Consider the following 19,708-nt stretch of genomic DNA (forward strand, 5'->3'; position numbering starts at 1 on the left):
TGCATACTCTCCTAGCACCTCCACGTCGCTGAGGGCACAGGGGGCTGAGCAAGCCCTCCTTTGTCATTCCCAGGAGTAGGGGTCCAGGCAGCAGCGCTGGAGCAAACCTCTGAACCCCACCCCAGCTGGAACTGGGGAGAGTGGCCATTGGGGTACTCTGGCATGCTGCCCGGGCTGCCCACTTGCTTAACCAGAGCTGGTGTCCTCACTGACCTGCACCAGCAATGCCTTCCTCACCCCACAGGCCATCGATGCCACCTGCCACCGAGCCACCATACTTTCCTGTGCCTCTGCCTTTGCCCATCAGGGTTCTAGACCCGACTCAGCCCTGGCATCACCTCTCCTGCCCCAGCCGCACCGCCCACCCAGCAGTCCCGTCCCACTGCTGCCAACGTGCACGCCCCAGGGCCACTGCAGTGGTGTCCCCGCATCTCTCTTTCTGGTGTGGCCCTCATCTTGAGCTTCCAGAGTCGGTGAAGTCTACTGACCTCCTTTCAGAGGAGAGCTTTTAAATGCATGGTATAAAATGCAGGATTAGAAAGGAAACCTACTATACTGAAATCTGGTCCGCAAAAGATCCTGAAGTGGGATCTATTGGCTTTATTCGCACACTGCCTAGTATGCTCTAGCAGCAGGTCTGATAGCTAGGAACTTGGAAGTCATGATAAGCTGCCTGGTGTTTTAATTTTTTTATTCTTTATTGATTTTAGAGAGATAAGAAGGGAGAGGGAGAGATAGAAACAGCGATGAGAGAGAACATCGACTGGCTGCCTCCTGCATGCCCTGCACTGAGGATGGAGCCCACAACCTGGGCATGTGCCCTGACTGGGAATCGAACTGGCGACCTCCTGGTTCATGGGTCAACGCTCAACCACTGAGCCACCCCGGCCAGGCTGCCTGGCGTTTTAGGATGTGACGTGAAGACGATTGATTTCTATCGGGGCAGGTGGCATATCCCACTAACAGAACTTACTGCATTCTGCTGCCTATATCAGTACTGGAAGGAAATGCTCAATTTTAATTAGAGGTTACTTGTGTGGGGAGCAAATGTAATTTGCCCTGGTTGGACTGTCCAAAATCTATCCTAACTAAGAATTAGTACATCAGAGGGACGGGACTTTGGATCACCAGCCCCTAGCACAATGCTTGTACACAGTTGTCCTGAGACAAGTTACTGCTCTATCGAAGGAGACAGGACTCTTAGTTACAGGTGACAGAGTTCAGCTCAGACCCTTGGCTCCCTCCCGTCTGAAGGTGCTGCAGGGACAGTGGGATCCAGGGAGTGGACTGCTGTGGTTGTCTTTCTCTTGCCGACTCTGCTGCTCCTTCCTCTCGGATTGGCTCTGGTTCTGGTGAGCTGTTGGCAGCCTCAACCCAAAATGGTGACGAAGACTCTTCCTCGCTATACTGCAAGTCGTATGGAAGGACGTGGGTGGGCTCAGTTGGGTCTCCTGCCATCCCCATGACTGATAACCCTGGACGGGGACGGGGAGCCATGGCCGGTCACACCTGGGCGGGGTGTGGTTGATCACCTCGAAGAACCTCTGGGCTGGGTGAGGAGCTCTTCCCTGATGACCAGGTGGTGCTGCGAAGACAAAAACACTGTTCAGTGGTGTAAGCCAGAGGGTGATGAGTAATCACAGCGCATTCTTCTGAGGGCAGGGTTTCCTGCTGCAATAAAGACCTAAAACACAGTGCTTTCACCACGAGGCAAGTTCATTTATGTCTCATGTGCGATCGCCAGAGACAGACAGGCAGACTCGGACGGAGACGCGTGTAGCCTCCCGGTGGGTGTGAGCACGGGCACGCTGGCAGGTTCCAGGCCAGACCAGGACGCGGCGCTCTCGCCCCGGCCCCTCCCTCGCCGGCTGCACGGCGGTTCCGGGAGGCTTGGACATGCAGCGGCTCGCCCGGCGACTGTGCTCAGTTTAAAGTCTACTCCATCCAGGGAGGGGAAACTAGATCTGGGGGACACACAGGGACTGCCCTACTCGAGTGTCACCAGAGCAATAACCAATGTAAGTGGAACACCACTCACCACGAGAGTATCTGACATTGGAAACGCCATGTGTAGGTGAGGGGGAGGAGCCATTGGAATCCTCAGACCTGCTGGCGGGAGTGTGAAATGGTGCAGCTGTTTTGGAGAATTATCCAGCAGCACCATGAACACTGAAATGCACATGTCTCTAACCTGGTTTTCTTCTTCTAGGTGAATTCCTGACAAAATTAAGTGCCTTTATTTGCCAAAAGACATGCATAAGAATGCTCATAGAAGCTTTACTGTTATAACCCAAATCAAAGTGGACATCAACAGCCGAGAGGCAAGAAATCTGGTATTTTCAGAGTGGAATACTACTTGGCAATGAACAAGGAAGAGCTCCAAGCAACAAAATGGATTCGTCTTTTAGACATTGGTCTGCATGAAGGAAGAGCCCACACTGTATGCCCTGTCTACATAAAGTCCTAGAGTAGGCAGATGTTACCAGCAGTGGGCATCGTCAGCTCTCCTACACCCTGGGCAGGTGCTGATGAGAGAAGGCTGGTCCACATCTGCTGCCGACCTGTATGGTGGTTAGCTGAGTGGATACGTATGCCAACATTCATTGAGGATGAAATCGAGAAATCCTCTAGCACTGAGGATGTCTGAACTTTTGTGTTTGTGAGTAAAATATAAATATGCAAAAAGGAAGGTGTTATGTTGTTAAAAATGGTGGTGGTGCCCTCGTCCATTTGGTGTGGTTCAGTGGTTGAGCATCAACCCACGCACCAAGAGGTCACCGGTTCGATTCCCGGTCAGGGAACATGCCCAGATTGTGGGCCTGATCCCCAGTGTGGGGGGCATGCAGGGGGTGGCCAGTCGATGTTCTTTCTCATCGATGTTTCTATTTCTCCCTCTCCCTTTCTCTCTCTAAAAAGCAATAAAATAATTTTAAAAAGAAGTTATCCACGAGTAGCAGTTTATCTCTGCCCCGGTTGGGGTCGTGTGGGTGGCGACCACTTGATGTGTCTCTCACATCAATGTCTCTCTCTCCCGCTCTATCTGAAGATAAATGCAAAATAAATAAATAAATAAATAAGAAGAAGTAACACCAAGGTATATCAGAAAACCAGGAAAGAGAAGATTCCAACCAGCGCCCGAAAGAAACAGGCCGTGGGCAAAGTGCTAAGGACCAGGACGGCCATCGGCAGGGCTGCAGGAGAAGGAAGCAAGGCCTTCCAAACACCCGGGCTGGCATTCTGCTCTGACTACTGTCTGGCCAGGGCCCACTGTGTGGGGGGGAGGGTGCGGGGGCAGGGGTCCTCATCAAAATGAGACAGCCAGCTAAATAAAGTGGGTCCAACCCAGGAGAGCAAGGCGGTTCGGGTCAGGACCCGCCTCACACCAGGAGCTGGGCGAGGGCAGCGGCCTGAGAAGCAGAGAGAGATGGGGCCGCGAGTGACGAGACAGAACACCCTTGTTCCCGTGGAGTTTTGTGCCAGAAGGAACAAGCATCGGAAGTGCCAGGAAAACAAGCGAAAGAGCGAGGGCACAACGCAGCCCTGGCACAATTTAGGGGAAGGAGTGAAGGTCCAGGCCAGAGTGGGCCCTGGCCTTGTGGACGTGCTCCTTCGAGGGCCCCAGTGGGTGGCCCAGGACATTTCCTTCCTTTGGAGTTTCCGCCTGTCACTCGTTCTGTGGGGAATGACAACCACAGACCTATGATCACCAACGTGTTCTTTTCGTCCATTCTGTCTAAGTGGAGGGATTACAATACAGAAAAGTGAAAATGTAAAAAAAATAACCCCAGGTCAACGGGGTGGGGAAAAGAGAAGGTGGAATAGTGGGAGCCAAGGGGCGGGATGTCCAAGGGCATCTGTTGCTCGTTTCCTTCAAATGAAGCTGCCTAAGGTAAGTGCACAGACGGACACTGGAGCTGGCATTTGACACGTGCAGGCAGCTGTAAGGGGAACCCAGTGGATGAGTGATACCAACTTAGATGTCACGACTGCTTGCGGCTACCACCTCTCTTCTCCCCGCTCCCCGGGTGCTCATTTCTTCCCCCATTTTCACATGAAAACTTCCAAACGGAAGAGTTGCAGGAATTGAACCATGAGCACGTGAATACCTGCAGTGGGTGCCCCATGAATTCCGGCGTATAGCCATGAATTCCGCCCATTTAAAAATGCTCTTCTAATTGCAGCTACCCCCAAACTCTCACACATACTTAATCTCTTCAACATCACTGTGTTCTTTTTTATGGTTTTAACGCCTTCTCCAATGTCTGAGGAAGCTGGTAAAAGTTTACAGGACATTTTTTTCGGTTCCTTGAGTTATCAGGGTTTCTCTATGGTCAGCCAGTTCCTCTCTCTCTCTCTCTCTCTCTCTCTCTCTCTTTTTTTTTTTGGTACGTGCCCCTAGTGGGAACCGAACCCAGGACTCTCTGGTCTGCAGGCCAATGCTCCAACCACTGAACCAAACCAGCCAGGGCCAGTTTCTCTCTTTTTGTGGGGTTTTCCAGGTGTCCAGAAAGCCTTGGTTGTCTGTTCATTTGTAGGAATGAAGCCTGGGCGAACTGATTTGGGTGGCCGGCTTGGATTTCCTCTGCCTTGGTGTATATGATCTGTCTTCCCCATTGGGAAAGGCTCTTGGAGCTAATTTAGGGGGATCCTGCAGGTCTAGGCTGTGGGTGTGGTGTAAGTATGGGGAGGGGCTCTTAGGCTGAGCTCTACCAGATTGTGGGGTGGGGTGATTTGAGGATGGCTATCTATCCTTCACATTGTGTGGGGTTAGCATGGCCACACTATTTGGAAGACAGAAATGAAGCCTAGAGAGGTTGTAGGCTTGAAGGGAAGGGGGCAGGGCCACCAGACGCTGCTGAAGCTCATTGGCCTCACCACCGAGGGGCAGTCACCAGGTCTGTAGCTGCTCCAGCCCTGGTGGGATCCTCAGTTTCCCCATTCCCTGGGCTGAGTGAGTGATTCATTCTGAGCTGACCCACACTGTGGAGGCTGGCTGCTTGGAGGTGAGCAGGCAGGATATGGGTCAGTCCCTCTGGGCTTCGGTTGTCCCCAATTCCCCCCTTTACATCCACCTGCCCTTCCCAGGGCTTGTCTCCTGGGCTTCAGAGACGACAGCCTTGTTTGGACTCTGAGCTCACACCAGGGCAAGGAAACGACGGCCCCGTGGTTTCATGTTGATGGGGCCACGCTGGTCCCCACACCGGCCCCCACGTGCACACCAGAGGAATTCAATCACCTGGAAAGTTTAAACTCATGTTTACAGGTATACTTTTGTTTGTGTCCTTCATTTCCTTATGTTCTTTAGAGATAATACAGATGGTCTCATACCTGTTGTGTTTATAATTACATAAGTTAAATGTAACTAATAGTACTTAATGACTCTCTGCCTGCCAGGTGAAACCGGGCTTTGTTGATTTAGTAGCAACCTCCATCACACTTTAAAAACATGAGTCTTGGGCTCCACATTCTACAAGCTGGAGGAGCATCGCTCTCCCCGGACGTCCGTCGCAGGTGACAAGTCCATCAGCTCCTTTCCTCCGGGCTCCGTCCCTGCTCCCTCCATCTGCATTCGGGAGCTGCACACACCCGAAGGGTTTTCTGGAGATTCTGCCAAGAGTCCATTTGTTTGTTCAGGCACCAAGACCATCATTTAAATGTAGACACCTACTGACACCATTGTTTCTTTTCAATTACAGTTTATATTCAATATGATTTTGTATTAGTTTCAAGTGTACAGCATAGTGGTTATGATACCGTTGTAATTAACCCATTAATAACAGGAAAGGAGCAAAGGGAAGACAGCCATTATAGGCATGTCATTTGGGCCTCTTCACCAGAAAGGTACAACTTTACACTCCCCAGGGGTCCAGCAAAGGGAAGACAGGTGAATGCCCAATAAAGTTGGGGTGACATAGGGAAGGTACATGCCTGTCAGTCACATCTGGGAACAAAAGTCATTGACCAGATGGACGTGCCTGTAGGGTTGGGGTTTGGTGGATGAACAAAATGTAACCTTAAAGTATACATTCTCACGGCCTGGCCAGTCAAGAATCAAGGTACGCATGAGAATAGAAGAGGCATGCATGTTGGGCTGGAAAGCCACCCTGATAGCGCCAATGGGCTTATCACCCAAGGGTGAATGTATTTGTTATGTATCTCTGCTGAAAACAGCGAGAGACAGTTGAAACAGGAAGTATGCTGGGCTTGGCTGTAAGGTCAGCAGAGATGCGATCTCAAGGACGTGATTACCTAAGACACCATGTAACCTAGGGAACCATTTTGCAAATAAATTGGGCTGCATCCAGAGATCTGGAGCATTTGCTCCCTTGCGATGCTCCCCCTCACTCCAAGCCGTGACTGCACTGTGTTTCGACAACCCCCAGCAGCCGAGAGTTGGCACGTGCCCACTGCAAGTTCACTTGGGATATTTAAATATCACTTGGGATATTTAAACTCCTGAACAGAGGAATTTGCTCTCCTGGTTCCTCTTGCTGCTCTTGGGACCCCTGAGACTTGTGTGACTCTGGCCTTGTGGTACTCCTTTGCATTCGCCAACATGACTCACAGCCATGCGGACACCCCACACACATGGACTAGTGGACTGCTGCTAGACTGCTGCTGTACTGGACCCGGCCCCAACATGGAAAGGGAACTCTGGACACTGGCTTTGCTTCTAGCTCTACCGAAACCCCAGCAACACGTCTTCTATGCCTGGGCTCAGGGGAATGGGACTTTGGAAACCCAGGGATGTAATTTCATGCAAGCAAAAACCACTCATTCTCCCATGCAAATCTCAGAAAAGTCTTTCTCTCAGGATAGCTTAAGAACTCCACCTCTAGCGCTCAGTGGGGAAGACAACCGCCACTTCATCCAATACCAGACAACATATGCTTCACACAGCGTTCCCCTAATATTTCCAGTACTCCCTGCACCACACGTAGTTATCACAGTGCTATTGACTACATTCCCTAGGCTCTCCTTTACATCCTGCGACTGTTCTGTAACCACCAATCTGTACTTAACCTCTTCACCTTCTTTTTTTAAAAATATTTTTCTTTATTGATTTTAGAGAGAGAAGAAGGGAGAGGGAGAGAGAGATAGAAATATCAATAAGAGAGAACATCGATTGGCCGCCTCCTGCATGCCCCCCACTGGGATCAGGCCCACAACCTGGGCATGTGCCCTGACCGGGAATCGAACTGGCAGCCTCTTGGTGCAGGGTCGACGCTCAGCCACTGAGCCACACCGGCTGGGCTCTTTGGAGGTTTTAAACTTTATGGAAATAGTGAATAGGCCCAGCTCAGCCTCTTTGGGAACCTTAGGTGACATAGGACATGAAAGGCTGCCAACCAGCCCACAATCTCCTAGAAGGACAGCAAGGCCTGAAGTAGCTCCTTCTCCTCCTTTGGAGTTCATTTCCCAGGCCCTCCAGGCCCCACCCCATGCTTACGCCTCTCTCAATGTCCTTGAACCTGTGTCCAGACGGCCTTCTCTGCCTATCCGTGCCTTCCGCAGTTAGCATTCATCAAATCCGATTTCTCTCATCAGGTCGAAATCTGATGGTGATTTGTTTTCTATCTGCGGCCACAGCCAGTTCAAACAGTCGCTTTCTGAAGCTGGCAGTAATCATAGAGCCCGAAGAGCAGAAGGAGTGTGCTCCGGCCAGGCTTCACGGGGCCAGGCCTCGGGTGCCCACCGCGTGCGGGCTCCTCGCACACCGAGTCAGGAGCGCCGTTATTTCCTCTGATCCCAGCGACATGGAAGCGATGGGGTGAGACGCAGGCAGGATTAAATTTGTAACCCCCGCTAATAGCCCTGGCCAGTTTGGCTCAGCGGTTAGAGCGTCGGCCCGCGGACCAGAGAGTCCGGGGTTTGATTCCTGCTAAGGGCACGTACCTTGGTTGCAGTTTGTCCCCGGCCCCTGTTGGGGTTGTGTGGGTGGCAGCCAGTCGATGTGTCTCTCTCACATCAATGTTTCTCTCTCTCTCTCTCTTCCTCCCTTTCTCCCTCCCGCTCTATCTGAAGATAAATGCAAAAATGTCCTTGGGTGAGGATTATAAAAAAAAAAAGAAAAAAAATACCCCCCCAATATGCTTTCCCTCTAATGTAATAACATTTCCTACAGCACCTTCCCAGCTGCAGCCCTCCCCTCGTCAAGCACAGATGGGCCCAGCTCAGAGAGATCGGAGCACGCGTGTGGCCTTGCACAGGCGACAAATGCCTGCACCCAACGCGAAGGGGACTCCCGCTCTCCAAAGCCCTGCATGAGAAATAGGCAGAGCTGGAGCGGCTCCCGGTGTGCAGCAGGCTGTCCCCTTTCTCCTTAAGTGGTTTGCACAGCACTCTGGAGGTGCTGATGGCCTTAGGGCCGAGGGGCTGCCCCGTTGGCCCCAGGAGGCCAGAGTGGCCCGGGCAAGAGGAGCTGGGCAGGGCTGTGGCTGAGCAGGCCTGTGGTCTTTCCCCAGGGCGCAGCAGCACCCGGATCCACAGCGGAGACGCAGAGGGCGGCCGAGGTCGCTCTGGAACAAATCCAGCTTGGCAGGGAGGACAGAAACCGTTCTCTGAAGGTGCTTCCAGAAGGGCTAGCGGTGGGCTCCCTCCTGGGGGAGGGGTCCCCGTCGACCTCATCCCCTCTGGTCCTAGAGGCAAAGACAGTCCATGATGTGACCACCCACAGTGTTGTCCCTGGACTCATGTCAATGTGCTGTAATGTACTGCTTCTGTTTAGAAAATGGATTAATCGACAGTTTGTGAAAAGCACACTTTGGGGGCTAACTCATTTTGTTAGTGTGGGTAGCTGGGCAGCAATAAAGGAAGGGAGCAGAGGAAATCAGACCTGAGGAAGTCTAATAAACTGGAGAGCTGAACCCCCATATTGGGCCGGCTTCACTAAGAAGTTGCAGTTCAACACACCCCTCAGGGTCCTCTGGTCCACTCCTGCAGACCACTGAGGGGAGGGACAGAACCACGCAGGAGAAGATCCCCTGCTGGCCGCTGGGCGCAGTGCAGGAGGGGCCAGAGCACCCGCCGAGGCTGCCAGTCTGGCCTGGGCAAGGACCAGAGGGCGTAGGGTCACGGAACCCAGCCAGGTCTAGGAAATGGATTGGTAGGGGAAGAACCCAAGCCAGCCCAAGAAAGATGGGGAGATTGACTGGTTGGCTTGAAGGAGCCCCAGGTCCCCCCCAAACCCGAGATAATAAATCTCAGCTAAACAAACAGCCCCCCCCTCGGTTGGTGACACTCACTCACCCCACTGGCTTTCTTGTTCTCTCTCGGTAGTGGCTGTGTGGTCCTAACAGCAGCCGGGGACCCGAGGCAGGCCACACGGGCCTGGCAGGGCCACTCGGAGCGTAGCCGGGCACACAGACCAAGCTAGCTGGGCGAGGACACGGACTGAACTGGACGAAGCGTTGGCAGGGCACAGAACTTTTGGACACTGGCCCTATTTCCAGGCCTGAAAAAGACAAGGTTGCACTTTCTCATGGTGGGAGGACAGAAACGAGACATCGGGACCTGGGAGCAGCCTGTATTCCATCTGAGAAATCTTACCGGCAAACCTCAGCCTCCCATCAGTGTGTCTCGGAAATGCTTTTTTATTTTCCCCCAGAAATGCTTGTCTTGCAGCCCTATTAAAGGACACTATTTCCACTGGCAGTAGTTTGAGTGTTTTCCATGCTTAGTTTCATTGTGCAGCGACCACCTCTTGCTTTCATTTAATTGTGTGTGACGGAAGCTGGCTCCAGTCAGCACGTCCCCTTTTTTCCTGCCCCGCCCGTCAGTCCAGCCAAAGGCGGGGCTGTTGGGAGCCCATTGGTGGGAGGCCTTGAGGACACCAGGCCTGGCTGCCTCTGGAGCGCCTGCTGCCCGTGCCCTGGGACCTGCTGCTTCTGGTGTCACGAGGCAAGGTCCCTTACCTGGAACACTTCTCGTTGTCCTCCTTCACTCAGCACTGAGGGGCTGAGGAACTTTGATCGGAGCCTGCCAGGGGACATCCCTGGGTCTCCCTGGGGGACCCAACTTTGTCACAGCAGCGGTGCAGGGTGGCCAGGGAAGGGGTACACCTCCCAACCACAAGGGGCTCGTGTCCCAGGCTCAGGTTTCTTTCTAAGGCGCCCCGTGCTGGACTCTTGGGAAGCAGGCTTCGGCCAGGTCTGAGAAGGCTCAGACACGGGGTGTCGTAGGAACCCAGAGAAGGGACAGGGCTGCCCAGAGAGAAGGAGGGCCTGTGTCCTCACTGCGGGGTCCCATCTGTGGCGTCTCACCTAACCCACTTGGCAGGCTCTGGGTTTTCATCTGGACCATGAATTCATCCCAGCCCTCAGGCCGCCCAGTCCTCATGCCTGCCTCTTCCTGGGTCAAGTGCCTGAAGAGACTTTGGGGTGAAAGGGAGAGTGGAGGCACTGAGGGGCCAGCAGTGTCCCACAGGAGCCCCGGATAAAGAGGCGCAGCCGCAGAGGCCCGGAGCCGGGCTTGGCCAGGAGCTTGCTTTCGGGGAGGTCTCCCCCGAAAGGCACGCCTGTCTGGGGCCTGTCTGCAAAGCTCCTCTTTCAGCCAGTTCTGTCTGTGAAGGGGAACGTTTTGCCACCCCAAACTGTGCCTTTTGGGATATTGATTTTTAAAATAATTTTTTTCCCTTTATTGATTTTAGAGAGAGATGAAGTGAAAGGGAGAGAGAGATAGAAACATCGATGAGAGAGAACATCAGTTGGCTGCCTCCCGCGTGCCCCCCACTGGGGATCGGGCCCACAATCTGGGCATGTGTCCTGGCCTGGAATCGAACCAGCGAGCTCTTGATGCATGGGTCGATGCTCAACCACTGAGCCACACTGGCCAGGATATTGATTTTAAGCTGGTTATTGAGAATTGAAAGGCTCAGAAAGTACCTTTGCGCCCCAGCCCCCTTCCTGCCTAAGGGATGCAGATAAAGGGGCAGCACTCCCGCCCCCTAACTGCCTAAGGGATGCATATGGGGGGTGTGGCTCTGGAAGGGACCAGCACACTGGCCTCAGGATCTCACCTCAGCCTGAGTTAAGTGCCGCAGGCAGAAAGGCTCCAAGCAGGGGCCCATTAACCAGGTCACCCGGCATCTCCTTGTTTCTGGGTTGCTTAGCAGGAATTTGTTCTCCCTTAAAAAGGAGAGAGACAGCCAGAGAGTGAGAGAGGGGACGAGAGGAGGAGTGATAGACAGAAAGAGAGACAGAGGGACAAAGACAGGGAGAGAGAGACCCAGAGAGCACCCGAGGGGATGCCCACGCTGCGGTCCAGCTGTCCAGCTTAACCAGGGTGGACATGTGAGTGAGACGCCACCCCAGCCTAGGTGACAACTACCCGGGTGAGTGACAGGCCCTGTGCTGGAACACTGGCTGAGGACCAGCGACCAGCCTGCTGAAAGGCTGCTGGGAGGTTTGCAGTGAGCGCCAGCCCTGGCCAGCATGCCGGGGTGCCCCGCCCCCTCAGGCGCATGTACCAGAGGAAGGGCAGGCTGTGGGGTGATGCAGGGGCATGGCAGGGCTAAGGCGTGGCTGCGGCAGAGAAGATCTCGGGCTATCCAGGGGCCCCTGGACCTGACTGAGCTGAGAGAACAGACCTGTGGGACGACGGGGGCCAGCTCCCTCCCCTCACGGTCCCTGCCACATCTAGAAGCGCTGAGAGGAGCTGCTGGAGGACCAGAGGTCTGTGCACTCCAGACCAGCTGAGCGCGAGCCACCGCACCCAACTGCTGGGAGACAAGCAAACCTAGACACCTGATGAAGACGGCAGCTATTTATTATTTTCCATGATTCTGTTGATTCTCGCCTGGGCTCAGACATGCCCCTGTGGGTGTCTCGGTGCTCCCCCCGACCCCCACTCTGTCTCATGTCAGGAAGTCCCTGGAGGCCCTGCTCCACGGGGTCTCCAAGCTTCTCTTTGTAGAGGGGGTCTCAGGTTGGCTCCTTGCAGAGCATCACCTTGGGCTACCTCTGTCAATGAAGGTGAGTCACAAACCAGCCCGTGTGTAGATGGGGGTGTATATGTGGCCCCCCATCTTGAGATGGAGTGTGTGGTCACATTTGGTCCACCTGAGGCGGGATCTCCTGGATGGAAGGAATTGAGTTGTCCCCTTCCTTTCCCAAGGCTGCTACCCTTGCCCATGGGGGCAGAGGCCCAGGTGTGTGGCGTCACTTCTTTTTATTTATTTTATCCTCACCCGAGGACATTTTTGCATTTATCATCAGATACAGCGGGAGGGAGAGAGGGAGGAAGAGAGAGAGAGAAACATCGATGTGAGAGAGACACATCGAGTGGTTGCCTCCCGCACGACCTCAACCGGGACTGGGGACAAACTGCAACCGAGGTTCCTGCCCTTAGCGGGAACCGAACCCGAGACTCTCTGGTCCGCCGGCCAACACTCTAATAACCTCTGAGCCAAACCGGCCAGGGCATGGCATCACTTCTAAGAGATAAAGAGTCTACCTCTTCTGTTTACCTACATCTACCTGGTCACTAGAGGGCAGATGATAACACCACCTGTACAGATTTACTCTCTGGCATAGCTATCTACAGAAGCGTACCATTGGTGACGTTCTCACGTGCCTTACATTTGGACTTTCTACCTAGGCCCCTGAAATCTCCACAAGAGTGACTGTCATTTTATTATATTTTTAAAATAAAAAAACTTTAAAAATAAAAATTGTATATATTTAAGGTATGCCACATAATAGTTTGATGTACCTATACGTGTGAAATGATTACTGCAATCAAGCTGATTAACCTGTCTTCCCCCATAGTTACCATCTTCTGTGCGTGTGATGAGAACACCTGAGACCCTCAGTGCATTTCAGCGTTCAGTGCAGAGCTAACTACGGTCTCGATGCTGTGTGTGCAGATCTCCAGGCTTGCTCATCCCACGTAACTGCAACTGTCCCCTTCGACCGGCATCTCCCCTTCTCCCCACCCTCAGCCCCGGTAGCCCCACTCTGCCCTCTGTGTCCATGTGTTCAACTTGCTCAGAGTCACATTTAATTGAGATCACTTGTTTTTCTTTCTTTTCATGGTTTTTCTTTATTGATTTTAGAGAGAGGAAGGGAGAGGGAGATAGAACTATCGATGAGAGAGAACATCGATTGGCAGCCTCCTGCATGTCCCCCACTGGGGATCGGGCCCACAACCTGGGCATGTGTCCTGACTGGGAATCGAACCTCTGACCTCTTGGTGCAGGGTCGACGCTCAACCACTGAGCCACACCGACCAGGCACTTGTTTTCCTTTCTGTGTCTTGCTTATTTCTCCTAGCATGATGTCCTCCAGGTCCACTCACGTTGTTGCAAACGGCAGAATCACCGTCGTGGCCAGATTCTCTTCCGCTGCACACATCTCACACCCTCGGCGGCCTGTCTCCGCCCTGCACCTTGTGGACGGCGCTGCAGTGCACATGGGTGCTCGCAGCTCTTCCGGGTAATGCTTTTGTTTCCTTCGGATAAACACCCGGAAGTGGAATTGCTGAGTCATAGGGCAGCTGGACCGTGGACTTCCGAGGGCCTTCCACGCCGGTCTCCACAACGGCTGCACCAGCGTCCACCCCGCCACAGGTGCACGGCGTTCCAATGTCTCCACAGCCCCAGCATTTGTCCTGTTAAAATAATGAAGCTTTAGACAGTCCCCTCTGTGTCTGCAGAGACTCAGGATGCATCTATCGAACTTGATAATCTTTGTGCCGGGGGCGGGGGCTTAATTTCCTGTAATTCATGGAATGTGATTTGCCTCTCTTGTCCTCGGCCATCCAGTTCATCGGGCTGAGTTTTACTGCCCTGGAATACACAGAGGAAAGTTGAGGGCCCAGGATAGGGAAGGGAGAGGCCCTGGGAGGTGGAAGACTGGGATTGTGATGAGGGGACCACGGTTGGGGGCACATGGGGAACCACCAGGTTCTGCAACATCTCTGCTCAGTGGCTGCTCTTTGCTGCCTGGCCACCTTCAGGGATCGGAGGGGCCTTTGCTCCGGCTCCCGGGTGCAGTAGTGCTTCCCAAGCTGTGTGAACACTTATGGGAAGTGGGGCCTTTAAAATCGTTGGCTGGTTTCGGAGGACCCACCCAGCTCCAGGCCCTGAAACTCCCAGACACTGTGATTATTATTAATGATTCATGCCAACGTCCTGTTTAGTCTTTTGTGGGGAGTTTCCTGGGACCAATGAAGTCACATGAATGATTTATTAGAGGTAACATCTGAGACTGAAGACAGAAGTGGAAGAAAAGGTTTAACCATTTCTTCCATTTCTCAGCGTTCAGTGTTTCATAAATGATAGGAGCAGGGAGAGGAAGTGGAGACGGGGCCTGGAGAGTGGAGCCGGGGAGGGGAGACAGCCCCCAGCGCAGGCCCGAGGCTGCCTCCAGCCATTCCCCCCCTCCCACCCCCAGGACAGCAGCAGAGGGGGCCTACTTCTGAGCCCACCTGTCCCGCATTTGCAGGTCCCCTGGCTGACTCCACTCAGGCAACACCTGAAAGATTCAACCAAGAAGAGAAGTCTGGAATGTTGCTGCTCCAAACCCTTGCATGAAATTCCTGAAAAATCCATGTGGATATACAGCCGACCCTTGAATAACATAGGCGCTAGGGGTGCCAACCCAGCGCATGGTTGAAAATCTGTATGCGACTTGTGACTCCCCCAAAACTTAACTGCTACTCACCTCCTGTTGACTGGAGTCCTACCGATAACGTAAACAGCAACTTAACACATCTCTTGTATGTTGTATGTTTTATACACTGTATTCTTACCATACCGTAAGCTAGAGAAAATAAAATGTTATTAAGGAAACTGTAAGGAAGAGAAAATACATTTGTATCATTATTGAGAAAAACTACTTATAAGCAGACCCACAGGGTTCAAAGCTGTGTTGCTGAAATGTCAACCGCACTACAACGTTCCGTACATTTTCATCCAGTAATTTCCTTGACATTCATCCACATCTTCTCCAGAGAGAGCACTAGGGGTAAGCAGTCACAAGCTTCATTCATTTGGTTGGACTACCAGGCAGATCACTGTCCAGTTCCTCCCCCGAGCATGAGACAATAGCCTTTCATCACACCCAGAAGGAGGGCGGAGGGTGTCCGGGCTCTCAGGGGACGAGACTCAGCCAAGGAGGTGACTCCCGGGCTCTGGGACCTGGGAGAAGGCTGAGACACTTTTCTGTGATGAGTAGGCTGTCCGAGAGTCTCCCCTGTCTGCCCCTCTGCAGTCGGGGGTCTCCGCGGGGATGGCAGTGGCCGGGGTGGTGCAGACTGTGCTCTCTGCTGGGGAGGAACTTGTTCCTGCTAGGAGGACCAAGGGGTCAGGAATTCAGGCACACAAAGCCCCGAAGCCCCTGGCCTCTCTGCAGGTTTCGGTTCCTGGCCAGGAGCCATTCTGGGCCATGTGTCCCAGCTCCCACTATTACATTTCAGAAGGTAAGAGTGGACCCACACGGTGCCAGGGGTTCAGTCCAGCTCGTCTCTGGGGCCATGTTTTCTGCCGGATGCAGCAGGCTTAGGTGTCTGGAGACCTCGTGTAGGGAGCTCGCCTGAGTCGCTCCCAGGCTGCGGGGCCCACAGTCCCCACGAACTAGAACACTGGTGCCTGGTGCCCAGGAAGGGAGCTGTTCCTGGGGCTGGCTCACGCCTGTGCCCTGGAGCCTGCTCCAGGGTGATGCGGACGGCCTGGAGGGGCCAGAGGGGGACTTGTAAACCTCCAAGGCTCAGCCCAGCCAGCAGCCAGCAGCCAGCAGCCAGCAGGGACCTCCTAGCCTGCCTGCCTGAAAGTGGTGGGAGCAACACCAGTCACAGTGGGGCTGCCAGACTGAGCCAGTAAAATGTGTCCCATGCACTACTTGGGATATACTTACACCATAGTTTATTTGTTGGTTGTCTTAAATTTGAATTTAACTAGGCAGTCTCTCTCTCTCTCTATATATATTTTTTAATCCTCATCCGAGTGGGAGGGAGGGAGGGAGAGAGAGAGAGAGAGAGAAACATCCATATGAGAGAGACATTTCGACTGGTTGCCACCCGCACGACCCCAACCAGGGTCAGGGATGAACTGCAACCGAGGTACGTGCCCTTGGCCAGAATCGAACCCGGACTCCCTGTTCTGCAGGCCGATGCTCTAACTGCTGAGCTAAACCGGCCCGGGCCTGAGCGGTCTATATTTAATCCAACAGCCCTCATTACAAGGCTTTGAATCCGGGCTCTGCCTGTGACGGCCCGAGAGCTGCCTGATCGCCCCGAGACTCGGTTTGCCGTCGATGAATGGAAACGGCAGCGCCTGCTTCTGCCGGGTGTGCGCTGGGGACGAGACTGCCATCTCAGCGGGCAGGAGAAGAGCTGAGCCGGCTCGGGTGGCAGCGGTGATGCTGGGAACAGGGTGGCCATTCATCATCCAATTCCTGAGCAGAATGTCGGGCTCGGCACACCACAGCCTGCTGTGTGGAGTGAAAGGCCCGGGAACGTCAGCTGTCAAAAGCTGTCGTCACATCAGAGCTGATCCCTCACCCTGGAGGTGGCCCTGTCCCTCAGTGCCCTGCAGGAGGGTGCAAGTGGGACCCCTCATGTTGGGCACTGGATGCTCCATGCCCAGTGGTCCAGGGCACTGACGTGGATGCTGCTTAGAGCCAGCCACAACCTGGCACTTTCCTTGCTCACGATGCAAGTGACTGTCTCGTCTCCACCACCAGGGGCCCAGCCAGGCCAGGGAACTTGCCCACAGCTCCATGGCCCGCTGGTGACATCCCGCCTGCTCAGCATGAGGCACCTCCGCTGCTTGGGAGACTGAGCATTTCTACTTGGGAGAAGCAGTATTTCTACTGCTTTCCAGTTGCCATGGTGACAGACGAAATAGCAGTGATACCTCAGATGGTTGACAAGACGTGGCGTCTGACGTCATCCCAGGCATAATATGCTCAAGGCTGGTGTCCTCACCTAGTGAGTATTTGGCTTGGTGCCTGGAAGGTGGGGGATGGACAGAAATCCCATGGTCCAGACAGAAGCTGCACCTGGGACAATGGCACCTCCAGGTGTCAGATTGAAGTTATTATGGCACAGAGTAGGTCATCACTAATAGCAGCTATCGTCTTAGTGAAAAGTCCACACAGCCGACAGTGGAGATGAAACTGGGAAACAGGCAGAGAGGGCAGAGCCCGGCCTTTGAAGGGACTCAGTCCAGTGATTCTCCACAGCTGCCTCTGCTCACCTGTGCTTCACACCTGGGGAGCTACTCGCACGACAGCTGTCCACCAGGTGCCCGGTCTCCTTTCCCCCTTACAGTTGGTGCCATGCCAAAGATGGTGTTCATTTTTAGCTTTGTTCTTCAATGTCCTCCAAACCTCAATCTCTCTCTCTTGTTTGCTTTATTTTTATTTGGGAGTGGTTTGATGCTTAATAATGTTTATCCATGTGTTTTTATGATTTAAAAAGAAATATTAATCAATTAGAAAATAAGCAACTTGTGAAGAAATCATCGCAGTCAACCCTGAACTGCACGTGAACCCCCAGCATCACCCCCACGGCCTGGGTCTGGGAAGAGCCGAGTGCCCTGCTGAAGGGGGAGACAGTCACGCCTGAGATCATCATGGGCTTCTCCGAGGGGCAACAAGGTCAGGGTCCACTGAGACTCAGAGGTTAATTTAAGGACGTCTTTGTGAGGATTGGTAACAGCAAGGGGGCAATTTCCCAGAGGCTCCCAGTGCACACTGTCTGTGGATGCTTCCGTCCAAGAACTGATGGGTCTTCTGGGCCCCCAAGGAGGGTGGCAGATGGAATGACTGTGCCTGCACAGCTGGGCAGCTTCAGGACACTGCCGTCTCTCTTCTTCTAGACTCTCAGCTCCAAGGAAGCAGGATCTGCTGTTTTCCTGACACATTCGCAGAACCCCAAATTTCCTGAGCATAGGAGGTGCACAGAAATAGTCTTTGCCAAGTTGACACACTCAGGTGTTCCTTCTCTGCACCTGCTTTTTAAAATAACATTTTTTCTTTATTGATTTCAGAGAAAGGAAGAAAGAGGGAGAGAGAGATAGAAACATCGATGAGAGAGAACATCGATCAGCCACCTCCTGTATGCCCCCCACTGGGGATGGGCCCACAACATGGGCATGTGCCCTGACCAGGAATCGAACCGACGACCTCTTGGTGCAGGGTCGATGCTCAACCACTGAGTCACACCAGCTGGGCAACACCTGCTCTTTTTTTAAATCCTCACCTGAGGATATGTTTTTATTGATTTTTTAGAGAGAGAGGTAGGCGGTGTGTGTGGGGGGCATTGATGTGAGAGAGAAGCATCAATTGCTTGCCTCCCATATGCACCCTGACTGGGAATCAAACCTGCAGACTTTGGTGTACAGGACGACACTCCAACAAACTGGGCCACCTGGTCAGGGCTGAACCTGCTCTTTGAAACTGTCCCTGAGGCACGGGATGTGCACACTGCTGGGCCAGGCTGCAGGCCAGGGACCAGGTCTCCCTGGCTTCACGCTGTTACCAAGCATTGGTGTCGCACCCACATTGGCCATAGAGAGTCACTCGTAAAAAGAGGCAAAATTGGTCCTCACCATAAGCCAAGACACACTGTCGCAGCCCGTCCTGCCCCTTCCACGGCCCAGAAGCTACTGGGCTGAGCAGGCAGAGCTGGGCACCCCTCTCCTTTGCCGATTTCTGGTTCCTCTCTCTGTGCGTGGTCATGGTGCTGTGTTTGCTGCGAGGGGCTCCCTTCCAGGAGGGCTGGCCGGCCAGCGGGCATTCCGCAGGGCAGAGCTGAGCCCCAGGAGGTGCCATCGTTCAGTGAGGCTCAGTGGAGAGCAGTCTGGAGATGGCTGAGTGGACCAACGGGAGACAATTATAGTCTGGGCTCCACTAACTGGAGATGCTCACGGGTGTGCCTGTGGGGGGAGTTGAGCCTGGATGTGTGGAGGTGGGTTCGAGGATGTGGAAGGGGTGGGGCAGGGTTTCTGTGAGCGAGCTGGGAAGGTGTAGGGACCGTTTGCCGTTCATAGGCAGAGGGAGAGGCTTGGTAGTGACAAGATCCTCTCCTCAGCAGGCAGCATGAGGATGGGGGGCTGCTTTCCCTCATCACCTCCCCTCCCTCTGAAGCTTCACCGACCCCCAAGTCTCCTTGCTGCTTCTCCTCGTACTGTGGGCTGCAGGGGTGGCTTGAGGCCAGGTAGACATTATGTGGAGCAAGGAAAATGTCATGGTTCCTCACCCCTCATGGCTGTTGGACCTGAGCAGGTTACTCCCAGGGATCTCGGTTGCCCCATCAGTGAGCCAGCAAGAATGATGTCTTTGGAGGGAGGTCAGCGCCACAGGGTGGAATCTGGGTCTACCAGTGTGTCAGTCCCCACTCCTGGCTCTGCGATCTGTCACTGCCACCACTTAGCACCACGTTGCCCGTTAGAGCAGGGGTGGGGGCTGGTGGGTGAACAAAATGTAACCTTGAGATATGCATTCTCCAGACCTGGCCAGCCGAGGATCACAGTGTGAGTGTGGATAGATGAGGTTTGTCTCCAGGGTGGGAATGCCACCCTGTCAGAACTGACAGTATTGTTTACATGTGAATAGATAAGGTTTGCATGTCAAAGGGCAGGAGAGCTGCCCTGAAAGAGACAATGGGCAAGAAAGCACAGGTGTCAATGGGTTTGTTTACTTGTATGTCCTTTGATGTTTCTCTGTTGTAAAACGTGAGAGATAGGTAATATACTGGGCATGGC

Source organism: Molossus molossus, unplaced genomic scaffold (genome assembly GCF_014108415.1).
Source record: "Molossus molossus isolate mMolMol1 unplaced genomic scaffold, mMolMol1.p scaffold_m16_p_14, whole genome shotgun sequence".
NCBI classification, from domain to species: Eukaryota; Metazoa; Chordata; class Mammalia; order Chiroptera; family Molossidae; genus Molossus; species Molossus molossus.